The 25,342-nt window shown below is 36.0% G+C and overlaps 1 pseudogene; it reads left to right on the forward strand.

Moving 5' to 3' along the window:
• Window positions 1–25,342, forward strand: part of LOC131579195 (uncharacterized) — an 83,210-nt pseudogene that overhangs the window by 33,063 nt on the left and 24,805 nt on the right.

Consider the following 25,342-nt stretch of genomic DNA (forward strand, 5'->3'; position numbering starts at 1 on the left):
GCATCTGACAGTGGGAAAATTGATGAGCATGGCCTGAGCCTTAAGCATTTTATCACAGAATTCTTTACATGCTCATTTTTCCCTAGTGTTTTTCATCTTTTAACATTAGCGAATTCTTGACAGCATTTTTGTTGAGCTTGGGTAGAAGGCTGAGCTCTCATGTGCTGTTAAATGTAAGGTTTGTGAGCAGAAAAGAGAAAGTATAATAAAGCAAATGCAGAAAGAATTAATGAAGCTTCTTCATAAATAGCCAATGCAGCCTCATCAGAAGTCTTGTGCAGTCTTGGTCACAACATTCCAAAAGAACCTGGCAGCAGCAGGATGGCCTGTTTGCAGTCCAAGGCCTTGACAAAATTTACTGGATAGAGCTTCAAAAAAAGTGTACTGACTGTACTACTAAAAAAAGGACATTTAAACTGATACCTATGTCTCAGTGTCATGGTTTATCCCCAGAAGCTCACTCTTTCCCTGTGCTGGGATGGGGGAGAGAATCAGAAAAGTTTAAATAAAGAATGTGAAGTAATTTTGATAAATGGCATATTTTCACACCTTTATAGCAATTTTAGGAGATGTTTTTGTGAAAAATACTGAACAGGGCAGAGATTACAAATTCTCAAATTCATATAGCTAAATTTAGATAGATTTCTGTTGTCAGAAGACAATAGAATAATTTAACAAATCTTTATGCATTCTCTACACAGTATTATTTTGAGGTAAGATTAAATGGTAAGAGCAATTTAAAGTAGCAAGCACCTGGTGAAGGTAATTTTCCTGTTAAAAACTTGTGTTTGATCTTAGAGCCATATAAATACTATTGTTTAATAAAGTAACTGTAAACATATTTTTGCCTTTTGAAAACACTTGTGAAGACTGAAGTGTTTGCAAGAATAAATTGAGAATTTAATTTTCTATTTAAATATTTTTTTTTTTTTGTTCTCAAAAGGTTAATGTCTAACTTTGTCTAGCTTTGACAGAGTGGAAGTCCTGGGGAGCCTAGATAAATCAGGTTACCTCTTCTCTAGAGAGACACCTGGTCATTAAGTCTAAACTAAAACTCCTTTTTTTAAGTCTTTGAAATATGCTATTTCTAATTTGGCATCAAAATGCCTGACCTTAATCTTCCACTATTGAAAGAGTTTCTTGATTTTTAACTTTGCCTGATGTTAAGGATGAGATAAGCACGCAATGCCACTTCCATGGAAGGAGCAGAGTGTCATGAGCAGACATTGCTGAGATGTTACATCCCAGGGTGGGTTTAAGCAGTTTTGGGAAACCTGCTACACTGCAAACACTTGCATTAGGCCTGTCCTTACTGAAAACTCTTTTCAGCAAGTATAAGCCACCACTTCCTCAACAGGGAGAAAATTACTGAAAAATACACGCTGACTCTAGGCAAGTCCTGAAGCTCTACGGCTGAAATGCTTCCCCCTCCTCAGAAATTAATTTCAATGGCATTTTTGTCCAAAAGAATTTCTCAGGCCTAGGGTAGTATTTGCTGTGGGGACTAGAGGAGAAAACCAGAAATTCAAACCCTCTCAGGAAAGCAAGCATTCAAAGGGGTGTTGTGTAGGGTGTTAAAAAAGTAACGTAGAAATCTGTTAGCTTACCCATTCAATGACATTTTATTCCATATCTCTTTCGGGAGCCACAAGTGGTAGCCTTTGCCACCATGAAGAATCTCTTGATTTTGCTCTGCAGCAAAACAAATCTGAATTCCAAAGTCTTGAAATTCCATAGGAAATTATGAGTGAGTCTGTAAAAGACACACCATGCAGAGACATGACAGTACTCCTTATTTTTGTAGTTAAATACATGCTGGAATGAGGATTTGAAGATGGGCCTATGTTGCCAATTCAGTTACATTGTTTTCACAGCTAAATCCAGTGCACATTCTTTTAATTATTTTCAATGCCAACTCAGCTATTTACAATACCCATGTTCCTGGTAGGTAAGTTACCATGCAAACTTTTGTGCTGGCATCATGGCATTTTTATGTCATTAAAGCCAGCTATGAAGTCTGAACTACCAAGAAGAAAAGGCAACCTTGATTAAAATGCAGACAAGAAGTGGGGAAGAAGTAGAAAGCATGTCATGCACAAAGACATCTTTGTTACTGAATGTTTCATGTGGAAGAAAATCACCTTGCAGAGTATTTCCATGTCTGATTGCATTTTATTTAATGAGAAAAGGCAACAGAGATAGTGTAGCTTGTGAATCTGGGTAAAAGAGTGAGTGTGCTCAGGTAACTGTAGCTTTGCTTGCATCTGCACACAAGGGGTATTCTTGCTTCAGAATGACTTTCATGTATTTCCTGCAAAATTAGCAGAAACAAAAACATGAGAATGGTTCATTAAACTTTAAAATGTGCTTCATAAAATCTTTCCCCAAATGACACATCAGGAGGAATACGTTATAGACAAGGTGTTCCATTGACAGAATGCCATTATTTTGAGTTACTGATTTATTTTCCTTGGGATGAGATAGAATATATCTGTGGTGTTTTAAGAGATGAGATGAGATAGAGTTGTTTGCTTGTGATTTGCACTTTAGTAGGATTTTGCACTTGACCTAAAACAGGAGATCGTTATTTAAATCAAAAGCCCTTTCAAAGCTAGCTGTGAATTACCCATTTCTGCATCATGATTCAAGGCTGATAAAGAGTTCTACTGTTTATCATGCAAAGTGCTTGCATAGTTCAAATTCACCAGTTTAGACAGGATACCACAATAATCTGAATTGAACTAAATATGAAACATCTTTTTACCTCTATCATCTCTGATTCACAATAGAATGATCAACTTCTATTCTTCCCATTGATAAATGATGACAGTTTCAATATTCCAGCATGGAATTGGAGGTGATGTTTTTTCTGTGCTACCTTGTAGGCTTGGGAGAAACACTTTGTAGATGGTCCAGACCATCCTCTTTAATACACTTTATGCTCCTTCTTAAGGTTAACATCTACCACACTCTCTGATCTAAAGTAGCAAGCATTAGGCTCCTGGTGTACTGTGACAGCTTTGTGTCATGTCAATTGAATGCACTTCATAGTTTCCTTGTATTATTTTATCTGTCTGTCTTCTGTGATTCTGTTGTCTCTTGATCTGTGCTGCAATCGTGAATTTTCTGGGATGGTAATTGTTCTATACTTTATGTATTCAGGCCATGTCCAGCATTATAGGACACTGGGACCAATACTAAGGTCCTCAGTTTCTGTGGCAAGGTGCCACTAACCATAATGGATGAGTGGGACTTTTTTCCCCGGTTGAAAATTAGTCATCTCTTCCAGTTTTTCATACAGCACTCCTTCCAATTTGTGGGCTGTGGTGATCTCTTGTTGGTAGTTTTTTTTATTTTTGTTTGGTTTTGTTGGTTTTTTGTTTTGTTTTTAATAATCTTTGGGAAAGAATTCTTAATAGTCTTCTGAGTAATCAAATTCCTGCATTTCAGCTCCTCCTCAGTTTCAGAAATGTTTCAAATATTACTCTCCAAAATTGCTGTAAATTTTTAAATTCCACTTTGAGTAATTTTCTATTCTTTTTGTAGATTAATGTAATTATTATATCCATATATAACTTGTATGAGTAGGAAAATTTAAGGTAGTCTTGGGTCCCGTACAAAAGACGAAGCAAATTAACAGAACTAGAATAGAATAAATTAGTTTTCTATCCCTGGTTCTGGAGCAATTTTCCATGCAAACATTATACTTAAATGAAGCTTACTTTTATTCCAGAATAATTATTCTGCTCACAAAGCAGCACCGGCTCGGAGACAAAGCTGAGACTTCTAACACTTGGTAAGTTTATCTCTGAATTCCTGCTGTGCAGATGGCACAGTGGGCTGGCGAGCAGCAGGACTGGGAAACAGCAGAGGAGTTGGCAGGTTGGCAAGGAAGATAACAGGTGGCTTGTGAAGTGGAAGCAAGGTCTTTATTGTAGGCCACCCTTGTCTCTGGCATAATTAAGCTGAGAATTTGAAGCGGGGAGGTAGCCTCACATGAAAGGATATCCAATCCATTGGACCTCATACTGGAGACTTGAAAGATGGTTTAGGAAGTAAAGGGAAGGAATTGTGAACTTTTTGATGGCCTTAGGAAAAAATTGGAAATCTAGAGAGAGGAATGAGTGTTTGAAGGGTCTCTACACACTGGGGTGGTGGTGGACCAGCATTAATAGAGGACTGTGGAAGAAATATGCTCTATGAGGTCTTCAGCTAGATGGGTTTGTTACTGGTGGTTTTTTGTTGTTGTTGTTTTGGTGTTTTTTTTTTTTTTCTTTATTTGTTTGGGTTTTTTTGGCATTCTAAGCAACCTTATCAGAGTGCAGATTGCTGTTAGAGCCAATTAAATTCCTTCTGCACGTGGGAGGCAGGAGACTGAACTCAATTGGCAAGTGGCTCATCCTAGTGTAAAGTAGGAACAGCTCATTCTGGGTTAAACACTTGCTTCACTGCACGGTTTTACATGGAAGATTCTGAGAAGATAAAGCCATTTGATTCTTTTGCTACAGCAGAGAATCAAATCACCTGGCAGTGCAAATTGTAAAGAACCTTTGCATGTATTCCTCAACTCCCACTTCTCAGGAGTTTATATGATTTTCCTTATTTTTAAAGGGGGACATACTTTAAGTTATGTGGTCAACTTTAGGAAAGCAAGGTACAATATACTTTATTTAAATAAAGAAAAAATACTTAAGAAAGTAAGGTGAAATTAGTTTTCACTCAGCTGTATTAGAGCTTATGTGTGGCAACTGCTGATCAATGGTTTGTCATCTCAAAATGATCATTTTTGAAATGAACATTTTTATGTGTTTGAAACTTGAGTCATGAATACTGTAGATCTTCAGAGATCTGGCCCATGCTGGTCACTTGCATAGAAGGATTTTAGTTTCTATTTCCAGCTCATAGTTGGAATAATACTGATATGCACAGTAGGAGGATATAATACTGCCTCAGACAATGTCTTCACAGCATTTGGGAAATTCCATGTGAATTGTTAGAATACTCGGTAACTCTCTCTGTTCCTTCATGTGTCTATCCTTTCCTGAATTCATACACTTAAACCCAGACGTGCCAAAGTCACTTGCTGTAGTGCTGGATCTTTGCCCAGAAAGTAATTTTGGGAGAATGGCTCTTGAGGTTTTTATGCAGATCATATGCCTACTTGCACCTCTATGTCCACTCTTTTCTCATGTTTTTTTTCCTCAGACAGCTGGTGTTAACATCCACACTTGATTAAATAACTAGTCACATCTCAATTGCACAAGAAACATAATTTCATCTTCATATTAAATTATGGAGAGTGACTTTATTAGGCATTGTCTTAGCTTTAAACTGCATGAACTAAAATGCAGATAATCTTCCAGCATGTACCTTACATGGCTGACAGGGTTTTCAAATAGATGAATGGGGTTGATAAAATGACAGGCTTTAGCTACTCAGCTTCTGGGAGGAGCAACATCAAGACTCCAATCTCTAGATCACAACCAGAAGCAAAACCCAATATATAGCTAGCTAATATAAATGCCAACTAAATTGGACAAGACTACTCAGTGGTGACACAGAACTTATTAAATAAATGACCCAAGAATTATACACCTATAAAATGAGGTACTAAATGGGGCTATTCCTGAGCATCTGCATACATTTTAGTTCTCCCACCAGATAGCAGTGGTGCCTGATGATCCTAAAATATATAAGGTTGTGAAGAGCCAGGTCTACTATTTGCAATAGCAGTTGCTTGAATTGCATGCTTGGCTTCATGAGAAAAATGTTTAACAGTTGAGTAACTCATACCTCACTGCTGGAAACCTGCAATACATGTCAGGGCACTGACTTGCAGCCTTTAAGACCTGCATTCTTCGATTAAAAAAATGATAATCAGCCTCTAGAATTCAGACTCAGTGGGTAAACTTACCAAATGCAATGCCTGAAAGAATGGTTTAGTTGTAGTTTTAACATAGTTGCCTACATTAGTCTAGCATGTACTACATCTGACTTTTTAAAACAAGATTTGTTCATCAAAGCATGCTGGTAATGGGAAAAGCAATGAAAATGTTTGGTGGAGAGAACTGCTTTATATATGCACACCTGAATGAGCCCTGAATTTGGCATTTTCACACAGGTAGGAGCTTAAAGTCACGGTTTAATTGTATGAAACTGCTAACCCTAAGGAGTACAAAACACAGTAGGAGGTTGGGTATGAAAAGGAAAAGAATTTAGGTCTGAACTAAAAACATCACCATGTCTGTGTCCCTCTAGGTGGTGTGGCTGTGCTACAGTCACAAGTTAGTGACAAAATACAATGTGCCAGTCATACTGTCCTAAAAAGAAAATAAATCTAGGGGCTAGTGTATGGAATTGCCAGAGGTGTGGGATAGCTTCTGTCAAAAAACAGACTCGATAAGATGGGAATAATCAGGTAGGAAAACGTTTAATGATAATGGGTCTCAAATAGCTTTTTACCTCCCCTTGGTGGCAACAGAGGTAATAGGTCAGGATATCAGATATCCATTTTTAAACACACTTTGTTTAGTGCCGTGTTTTGTGTAGACTGGAATTAAAATGGCAAGGGCATGCTTCAGTTATATACTGGGTTATTTTGTTGGGGTATTTTTTCTCCCCCCCTTTTTTTTAAATAGATGATGTATCCTTCTTAAGAGGTAGCTAGGTAAAAAATACATCACAGCAAAAGACAAACACCCTGATCTATAAAATTATAGCAAAGGTGTGTGGGATTTGTGTTTTCATCATTCATTAAATGAAAACACTGTTAGAATTACTGGGTAGCAGGATGGAGAGTAGTCATTGAGGAGACGGAAAGGAGAAAGCAATATTTTCCTTTTTTGAACCTGTATATTTAAGTTTAAAGCAAAGTATTGCTGTATTCATTGCTAGTATTTGTGGTTACGGATTAAGAAGATTCATTTCTCTGAAGTTTTTTTAGTCCTAAGTTTGGAACCTTTTAAAATATATGTAGATTTCTTGAAATATATGGCAGTCATAAGATGTCTAAGATTTTACGTATTTAATTCACAAGGTCTTTTTTCTGTCTTTCCAGACTACAGTGGCCTTCCAAGCCAACTAGAAGCAAAGCTCTGCATCAAATGCTAAGTCAGAAAGAAGGAATATGAGGTACAGATGAAATTGAAGTAGTTGTTTTCAAAATCATTTTTCAGTGTTTTTCTTTTGGTAATTGAAAACCGACAAAGGAATTAGAAAGCATAAGCTGGTTGCAGTCATACATTTAGACTATTTCCAAGTAGAACCCTTTGATTCTTAATGTCATTAAATTGCTAAACCTCAGAATGATGATTCTGGCTTTTGTTTGTTTCATGTGCATGTTAACCTCCCCTTAACATCACTGCAGTCTTAGGAAACCGGGAAAATTTTAGTATCAGGCCATGAGACCAACTAAACTGGTCCCACTGAGGTTTAGATTGGTGTCTTCAACTGGAAGCAAAAGCTGCTGTTGTGCTTGTTCTTATGGCTTGTCCTTATGCCTCCATTTTGTTTTACTGTCCTGTTTTTATCTTCTGTGTGCATCCCAAGTGAATAATTTGGGATGTATGTTTGAGTTTGAGCAGTGTTTCATCCCCTTATTAATTTATGTCTGCATGAATTGCAATTAGCTGGTCATCAAAATTCTACTCAGCCATACATTGATTATGTATATGCATATCTTCAGATTTTATTTGTAAAGTGATAATTTCTGGATTGAGAACATACTGACACTTATGAGTAATCACTGGGATGCAGTTCAGCACTCCATCTGTATTCAGCAAAATACTTAAGCATATGCTTAATTTTAACTTTAGCTCAGGTAAGCATGAGATTGCCTCCATCCAAATTCAGCATAGCATTTTAAGTATGTGCCTAACTTTAAACATATCCTTAAATCCTACTAAAGCTAAAATCAAACACATCCTTAAGTGTCTTCATGAATATGGATAACTACTGAATGAGGTTTGATGAAATGAACTCTGTTGGCCATTAAATAACAAGAAATGCCTGGCCACGATTCCATTAATGTCCTACAGGCAGGGAAGATATGACAGAAAAATAAAACATTCTTTTCGTGTGTTGAAATTCTAGAAGCTAAACTGTGTATTGTTGAAGATAAAGTATTTTGCAGACTGTGGGAGGTCTTTCTAACCCTAAAAAGAACTGTATCCATAGGAAGCCAAGGCTTCATTCTCAGTGTTTCATTAAGTTCGGAACGCTCAATAAAATTTTCATTCTTTAAACAAGACATTTCATATAATGTATCTAAATTTGTCCAAAATTACAAATGATAATGAGAGTGCAGCCAGTCACAGAAACTTGCAAAAGAGAATGCATACACAGGTGTTAAGGATGTTACAGCTTACAGAATGTTTTCTGTGATTTTCCTTCATTTTCACCACTGATGTGTTTGATTCACATCCCCATTCTTCATTTCAGTCCATTTTCACTTTTGCTGCTTCAACCTCTAACAGTCTTTCTGCACTATTTATGTGAAAAGCTTTTTGCATTTTTATTTTAGATCCTCTCCTATTGCAGTTCATGAAGTCTTTCAACAGTAGGCTGTTAATCCTTTGCAGATTAATATGATTTCAGTGATAATCCTTTCATTTGTTGAATTTTTAAGACATATAATCATTAAAGAAAGTGCTAGACAGATTTTCCATTAAAGCAGTTTGAAGCAGGTGGTATTTCTTTAATGTATGTCGGTAGCACTTTATGTTGCTCATTTATTAAATTAAATTTGCAGATGAAGATCATAGGTCTAGAGCTAGTTATTGGTCTTTTGCCTTTGGTATTACAGTCCAAACCCAGTCAATAAAAAAGCATTCAGGGGTTTGCAGAAAAAACTGGGGTAGAATATCTATGTGAATGCTATTTCACAACTCCAGTGCTACTTTTCATTGAGAGTAAGGGTCAGCTTGGGTTCTGTCCTCATACTGCAAAGCATTAAGTTAAGTATTTGTAGAAAAAAAGAGTGTAATTTAAATGTGATCTTTGCCTTTAGGTATGCCATAGGATGTAAATGGTATGTGGGAGTTATTCCAGCTCTGTGTACAAGGCTAATTCTCATCTTCATTGAAATTAAGCTTATGACTGAAATACTCTTCTCCAGATGGAACTGAAGTTTATAATTATCTCTCAATAATGACACACATAAATCTTGTATCATTAGAGGTTTTGATTTTCTGTTGATTCTCAGCTCACTGTCCATGACTCTCCTTGTCAACCAAATTATTTATTCTACTTTTTGTCTTCTTTTCCCTCTGGTTTTCCTGTTCTTTTTTGCCCACTGATGAAACAATAGACAGGAAGAGTAGGCACAGGTATTAAAATACCTGTGTATTACTAAATACTATTAAATATTAAAATACTGAGTGCTCCTGTAAGCTCTGTTTTAATTAAGCTCTCAGAAGCGATGCTTCAAAGCTAGTCGACAAACAGCAGAAATGCTAAAGATATGAAAATCATTCAAAGTTCATTACAACCTCAGTTTAAACCAATAGATAGAAGGTGTATCCTGCCATAGTAGAATGATTTTTTGCTTTTATATACTGAAAACTCAGAGCTGCTTTAGGCAGGAGAGAAAGGAAGGAGACACTACAATGCTCTAAGAAAATCAGGTCCTGAACTTGGCAAACCTTTAGCTGATTTTGTCACATATTTGCAGCTTTAAAATGATTTGGCCTTTGCAACAGCCAAAATAAGTGTCCTTTAATCACTTCCAACCTATTAACAGATGGGCAAACAGCTTTTATAAATGGGGCATACAAAATACTCCAATATCAGCCAAAACTAATTAGTAGCATTATCTGAACTGAAATTTGTAAGTGATGAAATATACATCAATGCAGATAAATTGATAGAAATTCCTTTTCAAACATCATGCTTGGTATTTGTTCTGTTTGAGTATATTCTAAACACTTATTGAATAAAAAGCACCTTTTTTAATGTTTAATTATCTTTGTCCATTGAAACAACACATTTTCCTGTAGAAGTTCTCATTAGAGACAGTGCAACTGAAAGAAATTACACTAAGCAAAAGGTAGTTTAGAATACATTTTTGTGGCATATAAGAGAAAGAGTAGTGTAACTTGAATCCAACCTTAAAATTAATTAATATTAAAGAACAGCACAAAATACTGATATCAGACATTATTTATACAGAAGTGCCAGAGCATATTAAATATATCTTTGCAGTGCACTATTAATCAGAGTATGTAAATTGCATGAAATTAATTTGTGATATTATAAAGAAAAAAAAATTGCCCCATCTATAATTCAGTAGGAAGAGCCATTCAATGCATTCCCATCAGATCTGCAGCATGAATTTAATTTTACAAAGACATCTGTAGTGCAGACAGCTGCTGTACCTAAGTGAGGGTTTGATTGTACACTTGATCTTTCAAACAGCCTCTTGTCCATATATTTCACATAATTTTTTTATTTTTTTTTTATCATGGATTTACAAAAGAATGTAATGGTAACTTAATCAGAGCTGTTCTGAAATACATTTTCATTAAATAAAATAAATAATTAAATTCAGAATTAAAGTCAGAAGACTTTGTCTCCTTCTGTCCAAGTACCCTGCCTTCCTCAAGTAATTAATATTTTCCTCAACTTACATATTGATCTGAGGATTTTGTCAAGAGTCAAACCTTAAGAAAAATCTGAAATAAATCTAAAACCGATGTTAATACTACATTTCAAGCTTTTCTTCTTTCAAGATAGCACAATTGCCCCTGCCCTCCCAGCACAGATAATTGCCTTGGATAAACTGTTTCTCAAAATTTGACAAAAATAATCTGTAGAAATGCTCTATATACTCTATATATTCATGTAGATAATCAGACAGGTAGTTCCCTTCTTGTCCACCTAACATAATGTTTTTTCTTGGTCTTTGAAGACAGTGGGTTTGATCAGTCCAGAGTTGGCAGCGCTTGTGTATCCCCATGCTTGGCACATTCTCCTGTCTTAGAGCAGGGGCATCAGCTGGACCTCACTAGGCTTGTCTAGAAAGAACTGTGGTGATGGGGATCCACTCAGGGTATTCCCTGTGCAACCTAGGAAACTGAAATCTCCTCAAAACCCTGCAGACAAATTAAAATGTTGTTCTTCTCTGATAGACTCTCTGGGGAAAATGGTAAATGCACCTTCTCTGCAGAGAGGGGGTGAATGAAGCTGGTAGAGGGTTCAGCTCCTTGTTCAGTGAGAAAGGTTAGAGGGTCTGCCAGATTATGAGTGAATGATACAATTGTGGTCCAATATTGTCAGGTTATACGGAATATCTGGAAGAGTTTTTAGGCAGTAGAGGGAGATCAAGATTGATGGAACAGATTTGTCTTTGTGGCATAGAGGGGAGTGATGAATAAGTGCAAATGGTATTTTTTAATTATAAGAAGGTGGTCTGATGAGAAATCTTGCAGGCTTTTGGTTACATGGAAAAAGTACTATAGAACGACAGAAAATAATCAGTTTCAGATTAAATTAATCATCTAAATAACTTTATTTTTTAAAAAATCAGTATATTATAACTTCAAAACCAATCAACCAACCAACCAAAACTACCAAAAGACAATATTTTGAGAAAAAACTAGGTCTCCATTCCTCAAAAGATTTTATCTAACACCTTGCTGAAAGAAGACCAGCCATAAAACTCTATTTCCCCCTTAATTCAAAGTTATTTCAAGCAGATTGGTTTAGTCTTAGCACAATCTGGATGTTTTAAGTAAAATTACAACTGATTTTATGCACACAGATACTCATGACCTTAAGTATAAAATTACTATTTCTATTCAGTACTGTATCTTCAGGAGAAAAAGAAAACCTAAATATCATTGATAGAAAATCCTCAGCTACAGTTTGGTTTACATTTCTGCCAGTTATACTGCTTGAAATGCAAAATCTAACATTTTTGTTATTTATTATATATATTGTGATCATTTCCTCAGCTGGGGCATAGTCAGGTAATCAAATAGGAGGAATGTAGAGATGAAATTTCACAGGGCTCCTTTCTACTCATTCTGTATCAAGATAAAATTGAGAGCTTTCAGAGTTTTAAAATTACTTTTAGCAATTTTACTGTAGCAAATACACGTATATTCCAGGATATTGAATATCCTCACTTTTCTGGTATTTCTGTTATCTTGTTTTGACAGGAAAATCTCCAATACAGCATTTCCTGCTGTGTTCTTATGAAAAGGATTGGTTTCAATACATTTCTCTTGTCTCCCAAAATCTTTCTTTTTATTTATTTATTTATTTTTTGAGTGTGTGTGTGTAAAATTTCCTGGCAAGTTTAATGAATACACATTAATAAAATTCATGAAAGTTAGCATTCATATGGAAGAGACACTTAAAGCTTTCAATGTTTTCAGCTCTAGCTTATAATACCAGTTCAATTGTAAGAGCTGGCAGGTAAAATATTTCTTTAGTCTTACTCAAATTACAGTGTACTTGCCCACAAGAATATGACTTTTCATATTTTGTAAAAAAAGCCCCAAAACAAAACCAAAGCTGTACAGTTGAATAAGAATTCAAAATGTTAACAATTTTGAAAATAACTTAATCCTTATAGTTTTCAAAGCCATGGGCATTGTGCAGATCTACCCAGCTGCAGCAGAATACTTGGCAAGAAGACTTGGATGCTAATTCTGTAATTGTAGATGGTAAATGACCAAGAGTTCCTTTTCAATCTTTTCAAGCTATTCATGTAAATAAGAGGATTCTATGTGACTATGTAATTATTTGAGGTGCACATTACAATTTGCCTTCTAGAATTTTAATCCAGTCTACCAAACTGAAAAAATGCTGTCCTTTAACTCCTAGTGACAAACACCTTGACCTTCAAACTCACAAGAAAAATGTAACTCTCTTGGAAGTCTGCAGCTTCTTGAGATAGTAGAAAGTATCCTGGCAATGGAGAAGTACTTAAAGCTTTTATTTGCATTCAAAGATACATCAGAAAGTGGTTTGAACACAGCACATTCAAGTCAGTAAAGGTTAAGGTATTATTTTATTTGTTTAATTCATTCAGCACTTGTATTTAGGTAGCATCAGAATTCTTGATTACTGTTATTTTGTTATTGAAACACCCATGCTCAGCTAGTCTGACTGTCATGGTTGTTCTACGCCTTCAAGGTTAGGGAGAATTCAGCGAGACTGAGTACTGTGCTGGTGCCCTTTCCCATCCCTTCATCTCCAGAAGGCTCTGTATCAGTTTTTAGAGGAGAATTCCCCATGTGACACTTGATCCCTCCGCCTCCAGAGTCACGGTGTGCCTGCATATTGTACTTTTAATGCTAAAAGTATTTCAGCAGCTTTTCAGGTAGAGAAACAGCCTGCAACTAACAGAATACTCATTTCACTCTTCTTCTCCCACTTTCTTTTACATCTCAATTGCTAAAAAAAAATCATGTATTCGATAGAATAGAAACACATATATATAAGTAGAGACACGGGCTGCTTCTCCTGATACATAAGCAGAGAAGTGTTAAAAGAAAGGGAAATAGTTGACTGATAACAAACCTGCCTGTTCTTTAGCTCCAAGTGCTCTGCTCACTCCCATCTGAATATTTTTGTTTGTGTAGTCCTTATCACTTATCACTTATCATATAATCACCAGGATTATGATGATACTAAGGAAAATAAAAAAGTTTATACTGCAAAGTTTGATCTAAACTCCCTTTTTGTCTCAGCCATTGCCCTTCAAATTCTCCTTCCAGAATGACAGGTGGCCATCTCATCACAGAATATGAGCAAGATTAGTTGAGTATACACTAGATAACAGCTTCCTTCAGGGGAAAAAAGTGAGAGAAAGAGAATTGCTGAATTGGTGAGTATTTAATTATAGACACAATACTGCAAGTGGGACTTAGGTAACCATTTTTTTAACACCTAAGAGTTAGAAATATCTTTTGTGTCGTAATATTTGTAATATTTGTACTGACATTTTTTAAACTTCTTTAAAAAGACATTTTGGAAAAATAGAAATGTACCACCCATTAAATAAGATGTTGCAGCCCAATGTATTGTCTTTTTTTTTTTTTTTTGCCTGTCTTTTCTTTATGGTCTTCAAAGATTAGAGTACAAACTCCTCCTTAGAAGGCAGATGCTATTTTTCTGAAATGTTAAAGTGACATTAATTTTCTCTGCATTGAAGACAGAAAGAAACATGTTACAGATGCTCATGCACAACATGGAGTGTAATATGATCTAGTGGTGTTAACCCTTACAGGAAGTCTGATGGTTTGGTTAATCAATAGTACATCAGCTAGTATAACAGCTAGGCATAAAGGCTGCCTCTCAGGGAGAAAGATTTGCAGAATCTCACCAAATCTGAAAAAATCTGTGAGTTAGAAGTAGATTACCTTAAATGTTTTATGGATCTGAAGGTATAGGAGACTGTGAAGCTTTTTTATTTTTATTTTGTACTTTTCCTGAGTAGTACAAAATAAATCATACACCACCTATCTCTGATTTAGTCTCCTTGACTGAAGCTATATTATTAAATATATTAAATTTCTCAAGAAAATGATTGACAGTTAGCCTACTGCTATGAGTTCTTGTTTTTTTGGAGTTTCTTTAAAAGTAGTGGCAAGTTATCTATGGGCATTCCCATTACACTAATAGTGGGGAAAATTTCTTCCTCTCTGAGTTTTCCTCTTGCCTTTTACCCCAGGGGGAGAAGGTTTCATATACTGATTTAGGTTGAGTCTATCTGCCAAGTAAAAAAAAAAAAAAAAAAAATGCATTAAGCACTATAATTTTTCACTTACCTCAACCTCTTTCTACCAGTTCTGCTGACCACCATCTTTTCATTTGAGAGGTTCTAATATGGGAAAGAGGTGTGTTTCAGCACAGCTGTTCTCCTTTTCATCAGCAAGGATGATGCATGACTTTCCCTTCAGTGCAAGAATAAGTCAGAAGCAAAGTTCCCATCATACAACCTCTGCACAGGCCTATGTTTTCATACAAAGCATTTCAAGCACACTAACTTGGTTTTGAAGAAGCATTTCTAAAAAATGAGAAAATATTTCTGAAGAAAAATATTTCTAAAAAGCCCCTTCATTACCTAATACCTTATTGTAAAGATATATCTGACAAAAGCTTTTCTTTTTCAGCCTGTGAAATCATGTTTTCCGAGGGAGAGTCTGACAAAAAGATGGGCAGAAACGATTGGTATGAAGTTCTGAGATACTGTGGTTACTCAATACTTCCTAGTGGTATTCAACATGTCCTCCAGCAGGCCCGTGCAGGGAAGTGGTTTCTTGTAAATGCTTTACAATGGTACAAAATTTCACCTGCAGGTGCTGAAGACTCTGGGCTTTCTGTTTGGTTTTGGGGTTTTTTTTTCCTCCTTTTCTTGCATGAGTAAGAAACCATTATTCTTGGAAGTGTTGTCAGGACAAACCTTACCTGATGCTGATGATCTTTTTCAAAATTAAGCATTTTATTGTTATACTTGAAATAAAGTACATATTTTCAGAATTCCACTGTGTCTAAGATATATTTTAAAATATCCTTTAGAGGGTGCAGAACAATTTTGTGGCAGGTCTGCACTTGCAGATATCTCCAGGCAAACATTAAACCCTTTGTACACTCAGCAGTTTTTGTGGTGTTTGCCTTCCAGCACCTTTAAGCAGCTGAGTGCAGGGAACTTTTAGAAACATTCAGAGATGAAAACATTCTTAGAGGACTGTAAATAAAACAGGATGTGGGAGATGCCACTGGCAGCTTCTCCTGTGGTGCACTTTATTAGCCCCCTTTTGGGCTGAAGTGACATATGTAGGTGTGGTGACCCAAAGCTACTCTAAACACGAATTGTCCTAACTTTGACAGTCGCAACTGGGGGATTCTTGTGGACGGTGTTCTTCTTTGGAGGTTATGGTAAATTTAATGTATTAACAGTTTCAAAGAATGCTTTTAAAGTCCAACTTTATTTAGTGAGAGAAACCAATATGTAACTGATGCTTTTGAGTTGTTAATGACCTACATGTGGTTTCTCTTGATATAATTTTTGCATGCCTTGCTCCAAAGAGAAAGAGTTCTCTTTCCAAGCTGCATCTTTGAGAAGGTGGTCTCTGAGTGTCTGATCACACGTGGGACCTGCTTTCCAGTGTTGGCTTCTTGTAAATGCCATTAATTTCTCAAGGAAAATCATCTATCACGTGTCATTTAGGTCACATTCCTAAGACAGTGTGAATAAGACCAGGTATTTTTAGTCATTTGCTCAGTCCCCATCACTATGGTAACAGGAGATTTTGTGACTGTGAGACAGATTTTTGTCTTATATCCTAGATTTGGGAGACTATCGCTACTTTTCACTGTATTCAAAGACACACCAAGAAAGGTTCATGATTCCCTAGTCATTATTTAATTTATTTAGAGTCTCTTAAGTGTGAAGTGCTATCAAGACTTGTTCGGCCATTTGAGGCAGTGTAGGCTTCTAATGCATTTTGATTTTAAAACTCATCTAAATTGTAAACATGTAAATGACGAATAATTGCTAAAACATGGAGATGTGTCTTAGTCTAAAGGGCACCCATAAAATGACTTTTAACATGGAGGCATTTTGAATAAATTCCACTTATCTGCAAAGTGCCTCTCTTCCTCAATTTTATAATATAGATGTCATTATTTCTGAAGACAAGTTATGAGCAGAGTGAAACCTTGCTAAATTGCTTGTGAGAGACACTACAACTGGTTGGATATTGGGATTCCCTGAATACTGATTTGGTGCAATCTTATCCTGATGCAAAAGCGTTCCATAGCATCATTCTGCCTATTCAGGAATGGAAAGAGAGAAGAGGAGAAGAGGTTTATTTGCCTAGGCAGAATGGTTAGTAACTATCTACTGATAGTTACTGAACTTTTCCAGGTTAACATTGCATTCTGCACTGCCACAGACTGATCCATGGAAGATTAACAGAAGAAAAGCTATTTAGTCTCTGCACAGGTCAAAAAAAATAATTCAGACCTCTTGAAAATTTTCCCATCTCATTTTACTCTTACTGGTTTTGCTGTTGTTGTTGTTTTTTGCTTTTTTAAATTGAAGGTAGGCAATACTGAAAAAGTAGTGCCCAGATGTTAAATATCCTGTTGATTCTCCATTTTCAGTCGTGACTTAATACTGTCTTTGGCTAACAGTAATTGAGGAAAACCTTGTAGATTTTTAATTTTACATATTCTTTTGTAAGTCTGAATTACATCAGTACCATTCATAACTACTAAAGGATCTGTTTATTTTTTGTAAAGGTTAGACACCAAAGGTAGTAAAATTATCAGAATAAAAGCAAAAATTTGTAGCAAAATGCTGATGTTCATCATTAAATAACAAAGATCTTCCTGTCAAAATAGGAAAGAACACTATATGCTATAAAATACTGTGAAATGGGCATGAGAAAAAATAGGTGTGATTAAAAATAAAAAGATAATATATGATGCTGTAGTCAACACACTGTTTTGAGTCTGTGTTTGTACAAGCAGAGTAGGTACAATAATTTGACCAAGCCAAACCATAATAATGGCACTGTCAGGAACTGAAGAGGAGAATGATACTTGGAGTGCACTCAGGAATCCTGACAGGAGACTTATATAGGCAAACATATTTGTGATTTCCTTATGAAATCTGCTTTTCAGCTTCTGGGAAACCAAGGGAACTTCCTTTAGGTCAGATGAACACAACCACAGATGATTCTCTAGATGTATCTATAACTATCCTGTTCCCCAGAGTGTAAGGGAAAATCAGTGACTGTCTTACTATCTAACACATTGCTGGCTGAGGAGTTAGGAACTGCCTAGAAATAATTGAATGAATTTCCATCAGTGGTGAGGTTTAGCTGCTGGCTTTGTGAAAAAGCCAATTAAAATTAAGGTCATAGTACAGTGATTTTGAGATTTCATACACAAGTAATGATGCTATTTCATCATATTTCAAGCCAATTTGTGCTGCTACACCATTCTGCTGTTGAAAAGCAGAATGCCATGCACTATGCAGTCAGGAGAAAGCCTCAGTGCAGCACTGCTGTATTTGAATATAACTGGAAAAATAAAAGTAACGAACCAATAAATTTTGGCCAAATTCTTTGAAGCATTCATTGACATTGTAGCTAATCATCATGAAAAATATTTCTTTAAACATTTTTTTTGGAAAGCAATATTGTAGAAATGTTTAAATGTACCTTTCCCCCCCCCGCCCTCTGGTTGATTCAAAGTGCTGCATGTTCTATTCAGGTAAGCCTTTACATGGAGTTCAGAGGAACCATGCATGCCTGGAGGTTAAATATTGGGAGTACTAGTGATTTTCCTTCTATACTTGCTGAAAAGTCCAGCCGTAATATCTTGGTATTTGCTGTATTCTGCAGTCACTGAAATTACTGCTATTAATGATGGTTGGGACTGGATTGGGGAAATAGTTGTAGCCGTTTATATGTTGTGAAAGCTAACTGTTCACAGTTGCAGCATCCTGATAATTGGATTGTTTTCAAATAATATGTAAACACAGTAAGGATTTTCTCTGCAATTGGCCCTTCGGAGTTGCCTCTACTAAAATCCGTATTTTTTCATCTTTGTGTTTGAGATCTTGATAACTAGTCGTGTATTTACACAAAATATCTTGTGTTTGGGCTGAGAATATGCAATATTGCATAGAATTTGAATCACTGCCTTTAAGCCATCTCAATTTATATTGGCCTTGCCTCATTGGAGGGTTTTTTGTATTTGCTGGGAGGCAGTAAACCATCTCTTCATTTAAGCACAGAAGTTCCCAGATTTTTCATTTTTTAAAATTTACTTACATATTAGTGGGAGGCAAGGTTTTTATAGGAGCTTTGAGGCTGCAGACTGGTCTGGCTTGAACTGAAGAAACAAATGAGAGTGCAAAACAATGATCTCTAAGAGGCATCTCAAGGCAATGCATTGTCATTAAAATCAATGCCAATTCCCTCTCAAGCTGCAGACAGGCAGGAAAGATTCAGGACGTCCCTGGGATTGGGTTCTTTGCACGAAGCTAATAGAGGATATTAGAGCAGTCCCTTGTCACAACCTGTGGTTCAGGACTTGACTCACACTGAACTTTCAGCAGTTCTCAGTCCCACTGACAATTCCATAATAGCTGGTGCTTGTTGCTAGCGTTTTTGGAAAGCTCTCATGGTTTTGGAGGTTCAGCTCAGAAATGGCACTGGCTGACTGCAGCTCTCACCAATGTACCCTGCAGTTATCTTCTCTCTCAGTTCTTCCTTACATGTGTAACTACGCATAAATTGTTAAATAAACAACACCCAATAGCAATTTCTGTTGCAATCATGCCAGAAAAGCCTTATTTATAGAGCAGGACCCCTCTGTGTAGAGTACCCTGCACATTCTGAAGAAAAATATGCTTCCTGCATCGCTGGTGGAAAATTGCCTCCTAAAACTGTTTATTTTTCATTAAACAAAATCTTAAAGGACGAGCATCAGAAAGCTGTGCATACGATAGTAGGAACAAAGGTGTAATAGCTCTCATGCATCTGGCACAACACAATACTCAGGAGTTTCTTCCACTGTACTGTTGTTTAATAATGTTCTCCACACCTATGCAGTAATGAGCCCTGAGGGAGATGAAGGTTATCCTTATGACCATTTAAGCCAAATATAACATCAAGAAATTTAAACTCCACTGTGTAAGAACTCTGCAAAAGAGCTAGGGATAATGAATAGATGCATTAATAAAATGTCTTAATAGAGCTATTGTAAAGCTTTGCATTTCCTTCATAATGGTTTCTGGATCAAGGCTAAATGCAAATCTATCTAATGATTCCTTCAGGTCTTTAAGACTGTGAGTCATTCACTGTCAACTGCAGCAAAAGGAAATAAAATACACAGAGTATACACTTCTCCTTGACTGCTGATCCTCTCCCAAAAGAATTAAAGATTAATATGGGTTTAAAAGGTTAAAGAACTCCCACAACATCTGGAATGTTTTTCAACAAGCATGCAAGAATCCCTGCTGGATGCAAAAGCCATCTAATCAATGTTTGTTCTAACCTTCCACATATATACAAAGAAAAGCCGGTGTTTCTCTTTTTGTTGTTTCCTTTTTAAAGCAAGATAGAATTCATGCTTAATAACTTAATTTGCTTGAGTATTTTGCTCTTCACTTATGATCCCCATGCACCTCCTGGGGGTGGCAAATAGAAACAGAAAATGCAATTTGGGTTACCCACTCAGGCCAGAGTACCTAAATCCAGCCACCAACCCTGCTTTAAACATGGTTAAAATGTTATTATTTTTGGCAGTAATGATATTCCAAAGCATCATTATGGCTTTATTAATAATATTCTAAAGCATGATTATGGCTTTATTAAGATGTTCTGATAATAAGTTGAGAACTAAACAAAACAGATTTCCTACTTTGTTGATGGAGAGAATTTTTCAGGTCTGTTCATATTTTGTATCACATTTAGAATTAATCTAAAAATCTATGTAAGAAAAACCACCTCAAAAGTAAACTTCCTTCTTAAAATTCTCTTTTGCTACTGTGTCTATAGAATAGTTGATAATAGTTGAACTAGCAGTGTGCTGACATTGCTGCCTGTCATCCAGGCTGATGCTGTCTTTTTTTTCCATTCTCTTGTGCTGTCTCTTCCTGCTATAACTAGCCTATAAAATCTTGGACTGGCTTTTTGTTCCAGCTGTGTTAGAATCTGGCACTGAGGGTCTCATTCTGCTCCTAGTGCTCCTGAGCACTATCCTTACACTTATAGATTGTACAAATAATGGTGCAGCGTCAAATCTGCTCTAAAGAAAGATGGAGAAAGTTTAAATTTAAAGGACGGATCTTCTCTACACCTATACATAGGGTATATATCCTTACATTTGACTAATTTTCTATGCCAACTGCATCTCCCTACCCTCAAATACAAGAAGGATGATTCCTATCACAGAGAATCCAGTGGCAGGTTGTGAGTGGGAAGCACAGCAGGCTTCCAGTACTTATCCATCAGCGTATGGCCAGTAGTGGAAACAGAGCAGTTTCCTTCTGGGACCATCTGACTGAATACTGGAGAAAGGACCTCCCTTGGACCAGCATTTTTCATTACAAGGGATTATCTCAAATCTGTGGGGTGTAACCTCCTTACTGAAGCTTAGGATGGGTTCTTTTTCCTCCTCTCTCCAATTACACCATTTAAGGTCACTACAATAAGGTGGCTTGATCAAATTTCCTGTCTTGTCCTTTAGTCATTTGGCCTTTCCCATGCCGAGAAGGAGATTTCTCATTGCAACCTTTCAGCACTTGTAGAAAACCTACAAGAAAGATGGGGACAAACTTTGTACCAGGCCTATTGTGACAGAACAAGGAGTAAGGGTTTTAAACTGAAAGAAGGTCAATTTATATTAAATACGAGGAAAAAGCTTTTTTTATGATGAGAGCGGTGAGACACTGGAATGGGTTGCCCAGAGAGGTGGTGGACACCCCATCCCTGGAGACATACAAGGTCAGGTTGGATGAGACACTCCATGACTTGATCCAGTTGAAGATGAACCTGTCCACTGCAAGGGTGCTGGACTAGATGACCTTTAAAGGTCCTTTCAAACCCAAACCATTCCACCAGTCTATGAGTCTATGATTTACCATGTCACATCCTTTCCTACCTGGCAGTTATGTTTTCACTAATGTCACTACAGGGAATTTGTATTTTTATATAAGCATTAGTGTCTCAATTTGCCAATATATTTCATGCAATATTAAGTGCAATTCATTCCCTTGATATGATAATGCACACATCTTAACAGCTTTTCAAAGGAATAATTAAATTAGCATATGTGCCACACTGAAATGGTTAACAAATAACTATAATGCTTCTTTGAGTATTTTACGTTTGCATTCCCCTTGTGTCTTAATGGCACTGGCTTTTTAAACTTGTTTTCACATAGATTTTGACTTTGGTCCCTTAACTGAAGGAACTGCTCTTTAGGGCTCACCAGGGCTGATAGAACAAGTCCATCACTTCACACACTTAAATAGCAGCACATCAGTTAAAACACCTCAGGATGACACTTGATCTTCATGCAGTTGTGTTGTTAACTGCTCTTCTGATGGTTGTTCTCTATAGCACAAAATTTTCCTGCTGCCTAGACCTTTTTCCCCATTTTTGAGCATTTGATTATTTCTTTTCAAGTTTACTACTTTGCACTTGTCTTTATTGAATTTCCTCTTATTGACTTTGGGCCCTTTTTCCAGTTTATCAGGACAATTTTGAGTTTGACTGCTCTCCTGTAAAGTGCTTGTAAGTGCTTCCAGCTTGGTGTCACCTACAAGCTCTAAAAAGTGACTTCTCCATTCCATTATCTCAGTAGTCATTAGTGAAAATATCGAAGAGAACCAGACTTAGGACAGACCTCTTTGAGACCTCACTTTATATTTCAGCTCAGTTTTGACAGGAAAGTATTTATCCACCCTTTAAGTAGAGTATTTTGATCTGGAGTAAGAAAAATGAGTCAGCAGAAAATATGAGTTTAAAGATTTGGTAGCTGTCAAGAGATTCACAAATTCCAGAGTAGAATAGCAGCATGTGAAAGAGAAATTAAGTGCTCACAATGTATTGCTACAAATATGTCATTTATGTGTTTCAAGAAGGTTTATTCTTCAATAGTCCATGGAAAGATTTATCATTGCAGTGTTCTTGGTCAGAAAGACATATATTAGGTTTTAAAAGTTTGAAGAACTTGCTGGCTGCAAAGAGATACAAATTGATTCAACTACCACACCTATTAAAATATGTATTGCCATACTCATATTTTGTAATTCAGCATATGCACAGTACAATGCATCTACACAGGTACACGGATAGGTATTTCTAGCACATATAGAATGTAAAAGTTGAAAATTTGCATAATATATCTTGAAATGGAAAAAAAAAAAATATCCAGCAAAAGAAATCCCTTGTTACACGTCAGGAAATATGAATAATAATGAATTCCCATACTCAAAGATGTCTTGAAAGGGCAATAAATGTAAAGAATTTAAATATCTTGATAACTATGAAGAGAGGATCATTCTAATATCCAGTTTACATATCACTCTATGGATTATTATGAAGTGTCATCTCTTTTTCAGCAATTTTTAGCCATACTTTGAAAATGCAATGATATTTCCTATACTGCTATGTTGTAGACAAGTATATATTATTCTCATTTCTTAAATGGAGAAATAAAGAACACTTGAATTTATTTGTCTCTGATTGTATACTGAATTGGTGCTAGAAATTTAGGCTCAATTATTTAAAGTTGACTTCAAGCTGGTTCTTACTCCCATACTGAACAAATAGGTGTTTTCCAAGGAGCAGCTGATTTTTTTTAATCTGTCTTTGGCATGTGTGTTCACATACACACTTAGGCTTAGTCCTCCTCCAGGAACTTACCTAACACACATGTTCTCAACTTCTTGTTGCCTCTTGAGCCAGATGCTACTCACAAAAGGTCCTTGAATTCTTTCTTCTAATAGGGAATATGTGCAAGAGGTTTATTAAGATAAAAGAGCTTTTCAAAAAAATCCAACTTGCTTTCTCTGAAGCAAAGTATTTGCCAAAGTAGAGAATTTACCTAAATTCTTCAATGAAATTTTAAAATCTTAACATTATTTTGTCTTGGTTTTTTTTTTCCCATTAGGTTTTGATAATTTGACACATTTTAGGCAAATTACACTCTATCAGTAATAAAACATTCAACTTTTTGTCATAATTACAAAAGCAAAAACACAGGTTTTTGCCCCATTAAAATGACTTTGCTGATTATGCTATTACACAATTTTTTTTCATTTAGTTGAAAGAAGTGGCAAAAAAACCCCTTCATGTTGTAAATGCAAAAACTAATATTTGTAGTGAAACGTTTTTAACTGTAAAATTTGTCTATACAACTTTAAAATAACAGGATTGTTATATGCTGTCATCTTGACAGTCTGTTTGCAATATTTCTTTGCAATTCTCCTTACAACAGCAAAGGGAGTCTTTGCTCTGTGCTGCTACCTCAGTTATTCGAGCAACAGCATTTTGTTATTTTAAATGCCCTATCACATGTTCATTTAATCCATCACTGCATTTAAAGTTCTCTTAAGTATGTGGCATAAAATTAATAAATCCTTTGATTTACATAGTTATGCTTCTTTTTTTCTTTGTACAACAGCCTTCCATAACACTACTAATCCACCCTTCAAACATAAAGCAAAACAAAACCCCATCTTCTATAGCAAATTTATGTGCAAAATCATTGAATCAACCATTTAGGATATCAAGAATTGATTTCCATTTAAACCATGTCCTTTAAGCTTATGTCCAGAAGACTATTTTATTTTACGATTCTGCCTCTTCCACACCCAATTTAATAATGATACAGCTACAAAAAAAATCTAATTAGTGTGTCCTATAGTTACATGAATTCTATCATTTAAGCATTCTGTGTATCAAGACTTATCGAGAGCTTTTTTCCCTTTTGGATTATGATCTTTTTGCATTCTGTTGTAGTAACTCTATATGAAGTAGTATTACTTGATCTAATGAATAATTATTTCTTCTTCCTCTAAATTATATTTTGCATTCTATTCAGCAGAAGGTTGAGTACTTTTCTTGTTATCAGCTGTTATATCTGCTTGATCAAAATAAACACAAAATAATGTCTTTATAACTCTCCTAGAGAATTACCACTCCTTCTACCAATGTGGGATTTGGCCATCAGTGTTTGTGTTTCTCCTAAAGAAATCAGACTTGGCTGTCAGTTTTGATGAGTAACTTCTAGGTTTTCTATTATTTGTTTTGCTGGGATTACAGTGGTCTGAGTTCTGCTATTCTATCTGAAACTGTTTTAGTGTATTCTTGCAAATTTTCTCTGTCACCCAGCAAGAAGGGGACATCTCTCATTGTGACCATCATTGCTGGAGTTTTCTCCTCTGGGTCATGGATTATTATTCTAATTTCTTTAAGTGTGCTGAAAGTTGTGCATCTGTGGTAATTTCTTTTGAATCTATTTGAAACTGCACCCCGAGCATTGGATGCCTTTATGATAACCATCCAACTTCTTGAAACAAACTCTCTAGAACATGTGGAGGATAAAATCCAAGATGTCTCTCTGCTGTAGCACAAGACAGCATCTAATAAATCTCTGTGTGGTAGATGACCAAATACTGTAGAATACCCATCAATAGCCTGCACCCTCTTAAAGAAAGTCACCAACACTGTAGTCTAGAAACCGGAGTTTATATATTTGTATCACTTAAAAAGCTGTACAAGATGATGGGTTTCTGCATTTCTATATCAAGAAATATTTCTTGTTAAAAAAAAGAGAAAATGCTATTTCTTATATCCTAGTT

This window comes from Poecile atricapillus, chromosome 4, assembly GCF_030490865.1.
Source record: "Poecile atricapillus isolate bPoeAtr1 chromosome 4, bPoeAtr1.hap1, whole genome shotgun sequence".
NCBI lineage: Eukaryota > Metazoa > Chordata > Aves > Passeriformes > Paridae > Poecile > Poecile atricapillus.